This window comes from Protopterus annectens, chromosome 4.part0, assembly GCF_019279795.1.
Source record: "Protopterus annectens isolate FY-2018-M chromosome 4.part0, PAN1.0, whole genome shotgun sequence".
In the NCBI taxonomy this organism is placed as follows: domain Eukaryota; kingdom Metazoa; phylum Chordata; order Ceratodontiformes; family Protopteridae; genus Protopterus; species Protopterus annectens.
Genome location: NC_056733.1, coordinates 380410878 through 380427120, shown reverse-complemented (window position 1 = coordinate 380427120; position 16243 = coordinate 380410878).

The following is a 16243-nucleotide window of genomic DNA, read 5'->3' as shown; positions in this document are numbered from 1 at the left end:
TTAGCCATAGCCCATGACATTCCTTTTGCAGGTCATATGGGCATAAAGCATATCAAGGCATATATTATGCAGAACCTTTATTGGCTTGAGATTGCAAGGGATGTACCAGGGTACTGCAGGACCTGTGAGCATTACCAAAAAGTAGGATACAAGGTCAAAGCTCCTTTGATGCCTTTGTCTATGACTGAAGAGCCATTTCAGAGAGAAGCTATGGATATTGTAGGGCCTCTGAGTACCCCAAGTTCCACAGAGTAAAAGTATATCCTGGGGGTAGTAAATTATGCTAATAGATACCCTAAGGTGGTGGATCTGTCCTCCATCAAGGCAGACAAGGTTGCAAATGTTTTGTTAGAGATTTTCAGCAGGATAGGTTTCCCAAGAGGAATACTGACTGACAGAGATGCCAATTTCATGTCAGACCTGTTGGTCTGTCTGTAGGAGCACTGTCAGGTGAAGCTCCTAAAGACCACCCCCTACCAGCCCCAGACTAATGGTCTTGTGGAGAGGTTAAACTCTACACTAAAGACCAGGCTACAGACATTTGCAGACTAGTTTAAGAGAGACATTGGCAAATATTTGCTGCATCTGCTGTTTGCATACAGTGAGGCACCCCAGGATTCCACAGGTTTTTCAACCTTTGAGATGCTGCATGGGGATATGGTGAGATGGCCTTTAGATTTTATTTGTGATGAGTGGGAGGGTAAGTGTGAATCCCACAAGAAGTCTATTTTGTCATATGTCCTAAACCTCAGGACAAGATGTAGGGAGCTCATGGACTTGGCCCAGGAGAACCCTGCAGAAGCCCAGCAGCAGAAAAAGGTCTAATATGATGGGAATGCTCAAACCCAAGAGTATGCTGTGAGACAGCAGGTTATGGTTCTCATTCCTGTTAGACACAATAAGCTGAAAGCAGCTTGGGAGAGACCCTTTAAAGTGGCAAAGAAGGTCTGTGATGTTAACTACATGGTAAACCTACTAGGCTGGAGGCAGGGGCACAAACTGTAGCATGCTAACATGATGAAGCCTTACCATGAAAGGGAGGCTGTGGTGCTGAGTATTTGCAGTGGATGGCAGGAGGAGTCTCAATTGGACCTGGTGATTGATCTCCTCAGTGAAGCTTGGACTGACACCTCAGTGGAAGGGGTAGAAATGTCCCAGTGGCTATCCCCTAGCCAGGTTTGAGAAATCTGAGCAGTGTTACAGGAGTTTGGGGACATGTTCACTGGGAAACCAGGGTGCACCCACCTGGTGCAGCACCATCTGGATACAGGACACCAAAGGCCTATCAAGCAGGCCCCTTACAGGGTGCCTGAGTGAGTCAGACAGACCTTGAGGAAGAAGATACAGGAAATGTTGGAATTGGGAGTAATCCAAGAATCCAGCAGTCCCTGGGCCTCCCCAGTGGTGCTGGCACCAAAGAAAGATGGCAGCACCAGGTACAAAAAACAAAATAGTTACACAGATTCAGATGCTTACCCCATGCCTAGGAAAGACGAAACCTTAGAGCAGCTGGGTGGGGCTAAGTATCTGACCACTATTGATCTCACCAAGGGCTACTGGCAAGTGCCCTTGACTTCCACTGCTAGAGCGAGGTCAGCCTGTGTGACTCCTTTCAGATTATATGAGTTCATGAAGATACCCTTTGGGATGAAAAATACCCCAGCAACCTTTCAGAGGCTAGTAGATCATATCCTAGCAGGAGCAGGAGATTATGCCCTTGCTTACCTGGATAATATTGCAATCTACAGCCATTCCTGACAAGAGCACCTTCAGCATATCAAGGAGGTCCTGGGCAGACTGCAAATGGCAGGGTTGATCATTAAGCCCAGTAAGTGCCAGGTGGATTTGGCAGAGGTCTCCTACCTGTAACATAGAGTTGGGAGTAGTAAGATCAGGCCAGAACTTGCCAAAATGGAAGCCATTCAGGCATGGCCTGCCCCTGTTACCAAAAAGTGTGAGGGCATTCTTGGAGACAGCGGGGTACTATAGAAAGTTTGTTCCCAATTATACTACAATACCTGCTCCACTCACAGACCTGACGAGGAAAAATAGACCAGATAAAGTAGTTTGGACCCCAGCATTTAAGCGGGCATTCCAAAACTTAAAGAAGGTTTGGGAGGACCTCCTGTGTTAGCCAGACCTGATTACAGCAAATAATTTGTTGTGCAGGTGGATGCTTCAAAACATGGGGTGGGGGCTTTACTCAGCCAGGTTTCCTCAGAGGGAGAAGAGCACCCAATTGTATATCTCAGCCACAGACTCCAACCTAGGGTAGAATGTTATGCAGCAATAGAAAAAGAATGTCTAGCCATAGTATAGGCACTGTGGAAATTTCATCCCTATCTGTATGTAAGGAAATTCACTGTAGTTACAGACCGCAATCTCTTAACATGGCTGCATCAAGCTAGCCTGAAGAATGCCAAGTTATTAAGGTGGAGCCTGGAGTTGCAGGCATATGATATGACAATGCAGTACTGTAGTGGGGTCAGCAATGCCTTCACAGATGAGCTGTCAAGACAGGGTAGGGGTTAATGTGTTCCCAGACAGGCTCATGTCCCTCAAGCTAAGTTTCTCAAGGATCACTTGAAAAACTAACTTGAGTCTTCAAAGGGGGGAGAAATGTGATGAAGTGAGGTATTGCCAGCTAGGCCAGGAGAAATAGGGCAGTGGATGTGTAACAAATGCCAGCATAGCTAGCTGGAGTTTTTCAAAGAATTATATATCATTTGTATATCAAACTGATTTGTACAGGTGCTTGTGTTGAAATGTATTTGTAAAGCTGCTTGTGCTAAAATGTGCCAACAGTGGCTCTTGCTAGACAAAAAAATACACATGTATGTCAGACTGTATTCTAACTGTTGAAATGAATATATTGTAACAGAGGATACTAGAAGAGAAGAGGTCAATCTCAATCCAGCTAACTCTGACAAATAGTCTGAAATTAGGCCATAAAGATTGTATCTTTCAGTTCTGATTGGAGACACAGACAAAATGTCTGTGAAAAGCAGGACTAGGAATCCTGCTGTATTATCTTTAGGGGTGAACTAATTGCTACTCTGGAAGGGTGGAAGTTTTTGAAATAGTTTTATAGCTTCCAGATGCTATAACACATCTTAGCAAAACTCAATGTGTATGCATTATGACAGATTCTGGTTCAGTTTCTAGTAAAGAGGGTAGTGTGAAAACCAGACGTCAGATGGCCAGATGTATGTGATGTGATTCTTTAATCCAGCACTGAAATGATGTTTTAATACTAGATGAGACAGAAGTCTCAGAGCAGTCAGGTTTTGAAATCTGACAAAGAAGGATGTCTCACCCATTTCATCTTGTCTTGGTTCAGTAAGTGAACTAGGGAACACTAATTCTTTCATCAGTTAGAAAAATATAGTGAGATTAGTTAAGTATTGCTTTTCTGTATCTTCTGTATCTATATGTGAACCTTTCCATCCATGTTATTTTTAATATGTTCTGTGATTGAAACTCTGGTGTTTATTGTAAATAGATATTCAGTATTTTCATGTTCTTTTTATTATTCATTATTAAATATATTTAATCTTTTCATTGTGGCTGGTCTTTTAGAGAATATTTTAACATTTAAGAGTACTTTTATTTATTTGATGACACTGTGGCCGCTCCTGAAAGTCTTGCTGTTTTGTCAACATTACCATTGGTGATAATATTAATTTTACTCAGTATAATTAGTTAACCTTGTAAAAGCCTTAGAGTAGCTGACTTCGGAGTGTTCTGGTGGCAGTATCTGCCTTATAGTCTGGGCAGAGTGGGCATAGCTGATGAATCTTTGCCAGCCATTCCCAGGTGTGTGTGTGTGTGTGTGTGTGTGTGTGTGTGTGTGTGTGTGTGTGTGTGTGTGTGTGTGTGTGTGTGTGTGTGAAAATCAAATCGTACGTCAGCCACTTGTAGCAGGGACACAGAGCACTGGTTTCACAGAGAGGGTGTTGGAGGACTTGGCTTGGAACACTTGGCTAAAGACTCAACTTTACAGCTGTGTCAGTGGGGAGTCTTATCTGGGGAAAGGAGAGAGAGAGAGGGAAAACAAGCCACAGGACTGAGTGTGTTCCCTGTGTGCTCTTAAGGGAAATTGTGCTTGGTGCAGAGAGCTGCATCTGGAAATACTGTGTGTATCTATTTGGGTTCCTATTAAATGATCGAAGATGCATTCTTTCAAATGCATCTTGATCGAACTTGAAAGCATGAAATGACAAAATAACGAAAAGGCATATAAGCAAATTCTTTCCCTGGGAAAGAAATTGCTTGGCCACTTCCGTTACTTTGCCATTTTTGTGACTGTAGTGTGATCTCGGAGTTGGAATATTTAAGTAGGGGGGTGTGGGGGGCACAGCCTCCCACATCAGGGGGTGTAGGGGTGAAGCCCTACACTTTATGTAATGTTTTAATTTTTTTTTTTTTTTTTTTTTTTTGTGGAACAGCAATTTTTTTTTTCCCTTGGAAAAAAATCACCTTTCTATGCATTCAAGGTTGTAAGCTTTCACTTACATGGGTTTAATAAATCATCATTCGCTTTTTTAAGCATTTGATGATTTAACATAGATCTGTCTATTTTTGTTCCATGTGAACATCTCTCATCAGTGTCAGTGGTAAGGACTGAGGATCCTTGATTACTGGCTCAGAGTAGGGATGTCAGGCATGAATTAATATTTCCAGACACCCCAAAGGTTATAAACCTTTAAACATTCAAAAAAAAAGACATGACTTAATGTTTCCAAACATCCACAATGAAAATTTATTTCTGTATTTTTAACTATAAATAAAGACCTTGTCTCAAAGATTGTTTTACTTTTCCTATTCTGTTTCAAAACAGTGTAAATACAAACATATAGAGTCCCAACTCTGCTTTTGGAAGATACTATACAAAACTTTAAATTCCACTACCTCACTTTTTTTTTCCAAAATACATTTATATCGGGTCTATATTACATCACCGAATGCTTAAAAAAGCGAACAATGATTAATTGACCCTACGTAAGTGAAAGCTTACAATGTGGAACTGTCAGAACGGCGCTTTTTTCCAAGGGAAAAAAATCACTGTTCCAACAAAAAAAAAAAAAAAAAAAAAAGGAAGAAAACACTTTAAGCATTACATTAAGTGGCGGGCTTCACCTCTTACCCCCCTCTATTTAAATATATCAACTCTGAGATTGCACTACAGTGCCGAAAATGCCAAAGTAACGAAGCGGCCAAGCTAATTCTTTCCTAGGGAAAGAATTCACTTAAAAGCCACTTTGATATTTTGCCTTTTCAGTCTTTTCAGTTCGACCAAGACGCAGTCGAAAGAATGCATCTTAGGTCTTTTAATAGGAACTCATTTACATCTATATCCTTATTCTGAAAATCTTACAACTTTTGCCCCAATATCTACTGTTCTAATTAAACTACACAATAAAATGACTTTCCACATCCATTTTCATTTCTTGTAAAATAAACTATAAGAAACTATGGGATTGACCATATAAAGATCCATATTTGCTGGGGGTTGATATACAATCCTTTGCTTAATAGAATTTATAGAATTGATAACTTGAAATCTAACCCTGATTGGAGAACGAATGCTCTCCATCAGGGTGCTAATCTACAGGTAATGCCCATTGAAAAACAAGTCCACCATTTCATAGGCTCATAGGTTCATAGGCAGGCACTAGGTTGAATGCCCTGAGGCCTATATAAGCATAATCAAACGGTACCCTGGCTTTCCCCACCCAAGAAAACTATTTTCCTGTGCCCCTGTCGAGCAGAGCCACAGAAGTGATCCCCAGGGTGAATTTCCTATTTCTCATCCAATCATTACGATTTTTCTTGAAGAGTGCTAATGTGGAGCTTTTGTTTGATATAGATAGGTAGTTTGTTCCAGAGTATGGGAAGTCTCTGGGACAGGAATCTATCCCTCCAGCATGTTCTGTTTATTGTGGTGACAAGGTTTAGGTCCCTAGAGTGTGTAGCTCAGAGGGATTGGGATTTCTTTATGTAGAGCATGTCCAACAGCTCTGGGTTTGACATAGCTTTGTATGTTAGGCAGAGATCGCCTCTGAGTAGGCGATATGCGATGGAGTAAAGCTGGAGTTTTTTGAGATGGTCTATGTAGGATATCTGTTTGAGGCCGGTAATCCTCTTTGTGAGGTATTTCTGCGGCCTTTCCAGTTGTTGTAGATGTCTTGTGAGGTACATACCAAAGGGGCATTGTACTCTATAATGGGTCTAATGAGTGATGAGTAGAGGGGAACAATGACCTCTTTTTTCCTGGATGAGAAACCTTTTGGGCTGAGGTGTGCCATGTAGAAGGATTTCCTGACTACTGTGGTGATGTGATTATCAAAGGAGAGACTACTGTCCACCTGTGTCCCAAGGTCTCTTATCACACTTTCAGTGTTAAGTAGACTACTGCCTATGTGGTAGTTCATGGGTAAAGAGTTTTTACCAATAGGGATGACAATGCACTTTTTGGCATTGAGCTTGAGGCCACAGCTTTGACACCATGCATCTGTCTCAGTGAGGCCCTTTTGTAGGATGTCCACATTGTTAGGAATTTTGATTATGGCTCCTAGTTTGCAGTCATCTGCGAACTTCATTAGCCAAAGACCTTCTATGTTAGCCTGTACTTCAGAGAAGTAGATGCCAAACAGGAGAGGACCCAGGACTGAACCCTGTGGTACTGATCACTGGTCTGAAGTTGGATTTGGAGTCTGCTACTTTCACAGTATGGGTTCTGTCAGTGAGCCAGTTGGCAACCCATCTTGTGACATAGGGATTTAAACCTAGTTTAGTGAGTTTATCTATAATTCCAGAGTGGGAGATGATGTTGAAAGCCTTGGCAAGATCTAGATAGGCTGTGTGAACCACCTTACCCTCATCTACGGCTTTGGTTACCGGTTAAAGAAGTCTATCAGGTTTAGGAGACATGATCTGCCTTTTACAAACCTGAACTGGATAGGATCCAGAGTTTGGAGATTACCAGTGTCATTGTTTATAAGTTTCATGATAATACATTCCATAGCCTTGCAGACCAGGCTCGTCAAGCTAATGGGCGGTAGTTTCCAGGGTCCGTGGTGACTCTCCCTTTGTAAAGTGGGATAACCATTACTGTGCACCATTCAGTGGGCACAAAGCCTGAGGTGAGGCTATGATTGAACATGGTACTTAGGTGGGGTGCCAGTTCATTCTGTAGTTCATGTAGAACGTGGCCTGGGATGTTGTCAGGTCCCATGGATGATGTGTTCTTGGCTTTGGAGAGTGTGTTTTTTACCTGTGCAGCCGTGGTTACAGGAACTTTGCATTCTTCCAGAATAGAGATGGGCTTTTTAGGGGGTGGGGGTGGGGGGTAAAGTTAGCACTGAACCTATCTGCCAGGATGTTGGCAATATCAGTTGGGTCTGTATATTTAGTGCCATTGTGCTGTAACTCAGAGCAGATCTGTGTGTTGCCATTGTGATTCTTGACATAGCTATAGAATGCTTTGTGGTTGTCTTTAGAATCAGTGGAGATTTTGTTTTCATAACTAGTTTTGGAGGATTTTATGAGGGATCTCAGCTTCTTACTGAGGCTGACCAGGGAGTTCCTCAAATCATGGGATTTTACTCTTTTTTTTTTGCAACCGTCTGTCTTCTGTTGTAGAGTTTGTTTATGGTAGGGGACCACCAGATTGACTTCCTTTTTTTTGGAGGATAGCATCTTCATTCTGTTAGGGATTGCACGATCCATGCACTCATGTAAGTGCTTATAAAGTGCATTTGTGTAGGATTCAGCAGTCATACCTTTATTGTCCATCAGCATGGGTGTCGTGATGTTTGCCACTTCTGTGAGAAATTTTTTACTGTGGTTTCCCTAATTGGGGGTGGGGGTGGGATGTGGATGTCTAGGGTGATTAGCTTGTGGTCAGATCTGACTAACGAGGAATTGACCTCTGGTGTGGAACACTGTTTGCCCATGTTAGCAATGACCAGGTCTAGGATATTGCTGCCCCTGGTGGGGGTGTGGATAAGTTGATCCAAGGCATTGGAATTTACAAATTCCAGAAAACATTGAGCACAAGAGTTGGTACATAAGTAGCTTTCCCAGTTAATGGTGGGGTAGTTGAAATTGCCCATTATTAGGGTGTTAGGTTGTACCCTAATATTTTCCAGTGTATCAAGAAATGAGGAGTGGGAATCCTGAGGTATGGTGGGGGATCTGCAGCAAGCTACAATTTGGATTGTGGTCTTGCCCAGAGTTAGTGTGAACAGACTTGCTCTCACCCTTCATTCTGTCACACACACATGCAAACATGCAAAAGAGTGAAGGGTGAGAGCAAGACTGTTAATGCCATCATATCAATGTGTCGTGGAGCTCAGACTGAAAAAAACTAATGGCCATCATTATTTTGTTTTGGCTGTTTTGTAAGTGTAAAAGAAAAAAGAAAAAAATTAAAATAAAAAGTGTGTGTGTATGTGTGTGTGTGTGTGTGTGTGTGTGTGTGTGTGTGTGTGTGTGTATGTGTTTATGTCTGTGTGTGACAGTGTATACATGCATGACAGTGAGACAGAGATCGTTTGAGCTATTATTTTACACTTGCTAAATGAAACTGGAAAAAATGTGTGTGTGTGTGTGTGTGTGTGTGTGTGTGTGTGTGTGTGTGTGTGTGTGTGTGTGTGTGTGTGTGTGTGTGTGTGTGTGTCTGCATGTTTATTTATTGAAGATGGAATTCTCAAAGGAGTTCTTCTGGATCTGATAACTGAAAAGAATATTGCTCTGTACTAGGAATCAACATTAGCAACATGATAGGTTTTACATATTCTATTGCACTGTTATTACTAGGGAAAATTATAATTTCATATACATTTTTATCATGTCCCACTGCCTAACATTTAGTGAAAATCATGCTAGGACAGTCATGCTTAAAATGCCTTAACTCACCACAAAAATCATTTTTTGGGCTTGCTGACATAATGAAAAATGCACCTGCTGCTACTTATAAATATCTGTTTGCCCAAATAAACCTTCCATTCAACTATTTCTTCCCACCTTACAGTCCATAATTCTGACCTGTCCATAATATTATTTAGATGGAAGAAATGTGCACACCTTTGATAAAACACTCTTCATTGTGGCTTCTTTCAAAATAGTTTCTCTAGGCATAACTGGGAAGGGTAGAAGAGATAGGTTATTCACCATCTGCTAAGTCTCAGTAACATATTTTTTCTTTTTGTGGCATTCAGAGTTCGTTGTTTATTTAGTAATCATGGATGTAATGTGTGGAGGGTGTTTTGTAGTTTTTGTGGTATTGTTGGTATAGATAGGGGAATAGTTAAAAACATAGGCTTTGATAAAAAAAGATGATATTGGTTTTGAAAATTATGAAGAGTACCGTTGCTAGATTAGAATCTTGGAGGATGCCCATAATAATATTTTGAGAGATTGGTAAAGGGTTGTTGGAATAAAATGGTCTATGGTCAGTTTGAGCATTGCCAGTATACTTCCTGTATTTCTTTGGAATGTGGGATGAAGTCAAATCCCCCAGAGAAAAAGGGTGTCAGGGGATGACATGCAAACTTCTGATTAGAAGGCATCCAAGCTAGAAATCAAACTGAAAAACAAATTGCCAGAAACTTACCTCTCACCTGCTATGATTTGGGCATGGAGATATGATTTTGATCCTTGGATTTACCTTGTTCTTCCTAAATTAACTGATATTACTTACAATGTTAGGGGTGTTTATGTGTACAAACTTTTTTTACATATACAAAGATTTTCTATCACTAACTATATAGAATCTAGTAGAAAAAACACTTTTAATTTGAAAAACAAGAAAGTGTTCTTATTTTTCACCTTTTACTATGTATTTTGAAGGCCTGTGCTATGATTTTTGATGTTTAGTGGCTGAGAGGTACTGATCGAAAGCAGTAGTGATAATCACTGAACAAAGTATTATTTTTATTGTGTGGTTTCATAAAAACGTTAAAGAAATTATCATGTGGATTTTGAGTTTTTTTTAATGGAGGCAGCTAATCTTCTGAAATGGATAAAGCATTCTAGTCTGGACTTAAATTATGGCTATGAAATGAAAACTTGATCATACTATAAGTTTTCAGAGAGAAACATTTAGAATTATGTTAAAGCTTAAAACCTATATTTGCCAAATTAAATACAGTTTATGTATTTCATTGTGCTGAGTGAGTAAATTTGAGCAAGATGTTCTTTTACATGGACATCCCAAAAAGAAAATCTTAATACTACAAACCTGTGAACAATTTTCTCTATTTTCTCTAACATGGTCAATCAGCTTAGCCTGAGCATCTTTGAAAAAAGTATGCTTGTACAGGGAGAATATACAGACTCCACATATTGGTCAGCATCAAACCATGAACACTAGAAATGAGAAGCAAAATCACTAACCAGTGCACCACTGTACAGTTTTGATATGTTTGTCTTATGAGATTACCTCATCAGCTGTAATAGCTGTATAACAAATAATGCTAGAAAAGTGCTACCGTATAGCAGTTTAAAAAGGAAACTTCTTACAGAATTGCACAAGAAGAGATCCATGCCTCATGAGGCAGTGTCTGCTAGACAGCTTGTTGAAATTTGTGGCCAGCAAGTCAAGCAGGCTATACCCATTGGTATCCTATTGACAATGTAGCCAGAAGCAACCAAAATTATAGTTTTTTTCTGCCCACAAAGTTTTCTATTCTAGGTTGCAAAATAAATTTTGAAAACATTTTAGTCTTACAGCACAAAAAGGTCCCAAAGGTCCCTGTAGAGATTTTTACAGTATTCAAGTAAAAGACTGTATATGTATATGTTTATATATAGGTATATCTACCTATATCTATCTATCTATCTATATATATATATATATATATATATATATATATATATATATATATATATATATATATATATATATAGCTATATATATATATATATATATATATATATATATATACGCACACACACACACACACACACACACACACACACACACACACACACATTTATCTATATACAAAGTTTATTAAAAAGCACCTCCAAATGGGGCTATATTATGTGATTGAATGGTCAAATATTCGAACATGTAACAGTCGACCCATAATATTCGAACCGCCACAATGTCAAACGGTTCAATGGAGATCTTTGTACAATGTGGAAATGGAAGTAGTGCAATCTCAGAGTTTGTATATTTAAGTAGCGCGGGTGTGGAGGGTGCATGGGGGCTTGCCCCCCTGCATAAAACATTTAAATGGTTTGTTTGGGTGGGTTTTTCTTTTTTTATTTTCTGTTCAACATTGTGGTAGTTCAATTATTATGGGTCGACTATTACATGTTCGAATATTTGACCATTCGATCATGTAATATAGACCCCCTACAAACACACACAGACAGTTTCACTAAAGCTTCCTCAGTGGGTAAAATACCCACTGCCACTTAGCAGAAACATATATAACTTCCCACTACCCTCACCTGATACAAAGGCAGCAATAGAAAAAAAACTGACATCACACAGTGAAACTTCTGAATTTTCTAAAGTGTAAATATAATCACAATAATATTAATAAATATGTATATGCCAGAAAAGTAGACACACTGCTGAAAATTATTCATTGACATAAAAACCAAAGCTCGAATAAGTATCAATAAAAATAAATTTTAACAAAATAGTTCATGGTTAAGTAATGCTTATTCAATACTGTATCTAATAAGTTACATTTTAAGAATAATGTAAACAGTATCCCTGAAAAGACACGAGGCATTTGGATGCACTATATGTGCTAGTATAATAAACAAAATATTACATACTGAACCTTCTGGGGCCATAAATATTCAGTATCCCGAAATGCTGTAACCCATTTATTGAAACAGTTGAATGAAAACAACTGGCATTGTTCCACTTGTCTATAGTTAAAGTATTAAAGTACAATAAATGTCATTTCTAGTATCACTATATTATGAATGTTTTTTTTTTGCACAAAGTCCATTAAGTGCAACCAAGGAAAGGGGAATAAGAATGTACAGTACTTGCAAACCCCATAGACATGCACTACATATCCTCACTTCAGCTCTAACTCTGTTGCTTAAGAGCGAAGATGTTCCTCCAAAATGGAGAACAAACGTACCCTGCCCTCTCCTGTATGAAGTACTAGTAGGATTAATACTACTATGTGCTCAACTAAACATGGTGCAGAATAGACTATTTTATTTATTGCAGGCCTGTGAGGATGGTTTTCTTATCTTTAGTGAGTAGCAGACCTCTCAAGTGTACCTCATTACGAGGAATGTACCTCATTTAGAGTTTTAAAAAGTTCATGTTCCTCAAAGTTCCACATTGAAAGGTTCTGTCACACATTCAGTGTTAGGAATTTTTTAAATGATATCCATGGTAAATAGAAAAGAATCATATTAATTCATTGAAAGATCTTTTGTTACTTATGTATTATCGCAACCAGATTTTCGTGGTTGCAAAATTCGTCCTGTTTATGAGAAGACAGTTTAATTAAGCTGGAAACAGGAGTGGAAGCAAATAAGGAATACTGTGGCACACACAGTATGAGGTAGGCAGAGGAATAACTGTCAATTTTTCGACTCCTGCCTGGCATGTCTCACTCGGCCGGTGAACTCCACACTGCAACAGCACATGACAGATGCTGCCTTCCTGATCACAAGCACAGCAAAGGCAACTTAATCAGGAGTATGCCGTGTGAATGCTCATGGCCAGTAGTCAAGTGTTATTGTTTCTGCTGTTGACATTCGTCTGTTAATGTCGTACAAATGTCAGGAAATGTGTTTGCTTTTACAATGAAGGATGTTTGTTTTAGCAAGGGTTAACAAACCAAACTGAAAATGTCAGTGTTGCCAATGAAGTATGCACTGTACTGCTGGCATGGGTGGTGCTATCTCTTCCCTGCATTAACATATATGTGAACCTTTAGTACAAAATAAAAACATTATCAAGGAATTCAATGACTTTTAGCAGCTGTATCCTTTCAATTCCCCTTCAAATCTTTGTCTGGAATTCAGACGTGAATGCACTTTCTGTCATTGACATGGTTTTATTAACCTGACATGCACTTTACTGGCAGCATGTGTGCTGCTATCTCATTTCTGCATTAACTGTAAATGTAAAGACGTATACATGGACCTCTGGAAATATAGAAACATTGTCAAAGAATTACAGCAGGTTTACTATCAAATGTCAGCTTAACCCTTTCATTTCCCCTTGAAATATTTTTGCCATACTTCAGGAGTTAATACATTATGTGTTACTGGTAGACATTTCATCTGTAAGACAGCAACCCTGACAATTAAAGCGTGCATGTGTAATACATGGCAAACAAAGATTGGTGCAATTGTTTTCCTTCCGGACATGAATCCAAAATTATTATTCATTAGTTTTTCTTCTTCTTTTGGCTTTTTCCCAGTTAGGGCTCACCACAGCAGAACAATGGTCTGCAGTATTCATTAGTAAACACGTAATAAAAACAGTTTAGGGTGTTTTCTGCAGTAGTTTTTATTACAGCATGCAATTTTCGCAACCTTGAAAATCTGGTTGCGATAATACGTAAGTACCAATCTTTTTTATGAGTAAAACCAGTATATTTTAACCATTATATGACCTTCCTATTTGAAGTTATTAGTATGTGCTCCACATTTTGCCTAGTTGTTCCACATTATGAGGGTTAGTGTTCCTCATTTCAGAGATGGGAGGTTGAGAGCTATGGTGAGTAGACATCAGTCAAGCATATGAGCACTTGACCTTGGGAGACTGGGTTTTACTGGAATCATTAATGTAGGATGTGTGCATGTGTGGTTGCCAGATATGGAAAGTACATAGGAACATTTTGTTTTAAATTACATCTGCATTTTATTCATTTATTTTATTTGCTGAATCTTTGGTTACTAGGGAAGTCCAATCGGGATTAATCCCAATTTCAGTAGAAGCTAAGAGAGTAAAGCTCCACCGTTATTACAGATATAAGTACAGAGAATATTGCACAACACATACATAAAGCAACATAATAGGAGTTTTTCATTGTACAAGGAGAGAAAAGCTATATATTTTTTACAATTACAAAATACAGAAAATATTCACTTTAAATATATGTACTATAAATTGTGGCATTTTTCATTGTGAATCAGCTTTGTATAATAAAATGTTATGTACAGTTTGGGTCTACAGTTGAAATGTCAAAAATAGTTGTTGTATCTTTCGGCTTTTCCAGGCTAGGGGTCGCCACAGCGGAACTCCGGTCTGCTAATGATTGGCAGTAGATTTTTACGTACCGAGTTGCCAGCCCTGACACACAACCTTCAACGAAGGTACGCCCATTCATGCATGTCTCCACACAGAAGACGCTTTAGCTGAGAATCGAACAGGACACCATCTTACTGTGAGGTAACAATGCTACCGCAGCACCACCACCGCAGTTGAAATGTCAAAATAGTATGTACTGAATTTGAATATATACAGCTACTAGGGAGATATATGTTTAGAGATATGATTGAAATATGTTAGGATGTTATTTCATGTGACTATTATAAAGGTAGAGTTTTCATGGGTAACCCAAGTAGGTTAGAATTTGTAGAGAAGTTTGTAGTTTTTGTTGTTAGTATGTTTGTTTCATAAAGAATATTAGTATGCAGTGGAACATTAGCAGAGGTACAGAGATAGAGATGTTAGGTGTGACACTGATGGGGGAAAAGATGGACATATCTCGGTTAGAATGAGGTTAGCTATATATCGGAGGGGAAAAGTATTTAATGATAGTATTTATATACTATCCTGGAGCTGTGAAAGAACACAGCCAGTTGTCTAATAAGTGTTTTTTTTCAATGATGGTTTAAATAAATGTATTTTATCTATGTGACTTAGTTCTAAGGCGATGGAGTTCCAGATTTTTGCAACATGATAAGAATAAAGTGAGATTTTTGAGAAGTTGTGGATGCTTTTGTGGTTTCCTTACTGCAGATATCAGACATTGGTGGCTAGGTCATATTGGTGGCCATCCATGGTGGACTTGATACAGAATATTTGGATAAATCATCTCCAATATCATTGTTACTGGAGGTATATTCAGAAACAGAACTTGTTTTTCTCCTTTATCTTTTTTTAAACCTCAGTCACAGCTGACATAGTACTCATTTCTTTAAATCTGAAATGTGGGACTGGCAGATGGAATACCTCATGGAGTCTCAGATGGCATGTTGACACTTGCAGGGGCGGGATGGGTAATATCAGTGTAATTATTATTGCTTGACTGGTATAGGGACAGGAATAGCAGATAAGTAGTTGGATGGGTATTTTTAAACTTTGCATTACTAAATGAGTTTTGCTTAAAGAGAGAGGATTTCTTTCCTGGTTGTGACATGGGCAGATGAGGCTCTTACCAATGTCAGTAGCACTACATGAGTGCTGCTCAGGAATGAAGCAGTTTGACTACTTGGTAAAGTTAAAATGTTGGCGCCTGTATCTCGTATGTATAATCATCACTTTGATTTCATGTCACTGTAAATAACAAGAAATATTTGTGTTCCCTGCAATGATTGGTATGCTTTGTTCAAGTCAAGATACTGGCGGTGTTATTTTAATTTTTTGACTCACCTTACCAAACCACCAGTGTCCCTCCAGCCAGGCACCATACTTCTGCTCTGCCTTCCCTGGGTCACATGTAGCTCATTTTCAGCAGTCCTTATCATATCCCTTGGTCAGGTTGGCGTCTATCTATTTATGAAGTCAGCACTGTGGCATGATCATGAGAGCTGGAGGACAAGGTCCTAGTGGGGCATAATAGAATTGTGATGGGAGCTAGCAGTCAATCAGTAACCCTATCCTTTAGGAAGAGTGAGATGTCATGACATCAAGGACATCATTTCACTCCTGCAAACACCATTACCGGACTGCAAGAGTCCTGATCTCCACCAGATGCTACACAGGCAGCAAACATTTCTCCTCCATCCTCCCTCCTCCAGGATACCAGAGCAAGATATTGATTACTACATCCAGTCTCTCCCAGAAGGCACTACTAGAAATCTAAATTCATTCCCAGTCTCATGCTGCCATTGGCAAAAGTGAACACCTTGCCTCTGCTCCATCTGACAACTTAAACTGACAATGCAAACTGGAGGCATAGGTTATGTGTATTATTCTAGGTAGCACCGAAATGGCTGACCACTGTCTAGAAAATCAGTATGGTGCTTCAGAATGCGCCAAGTCAACGTAAAGAAATTGTTAGCAAGAAGTTCA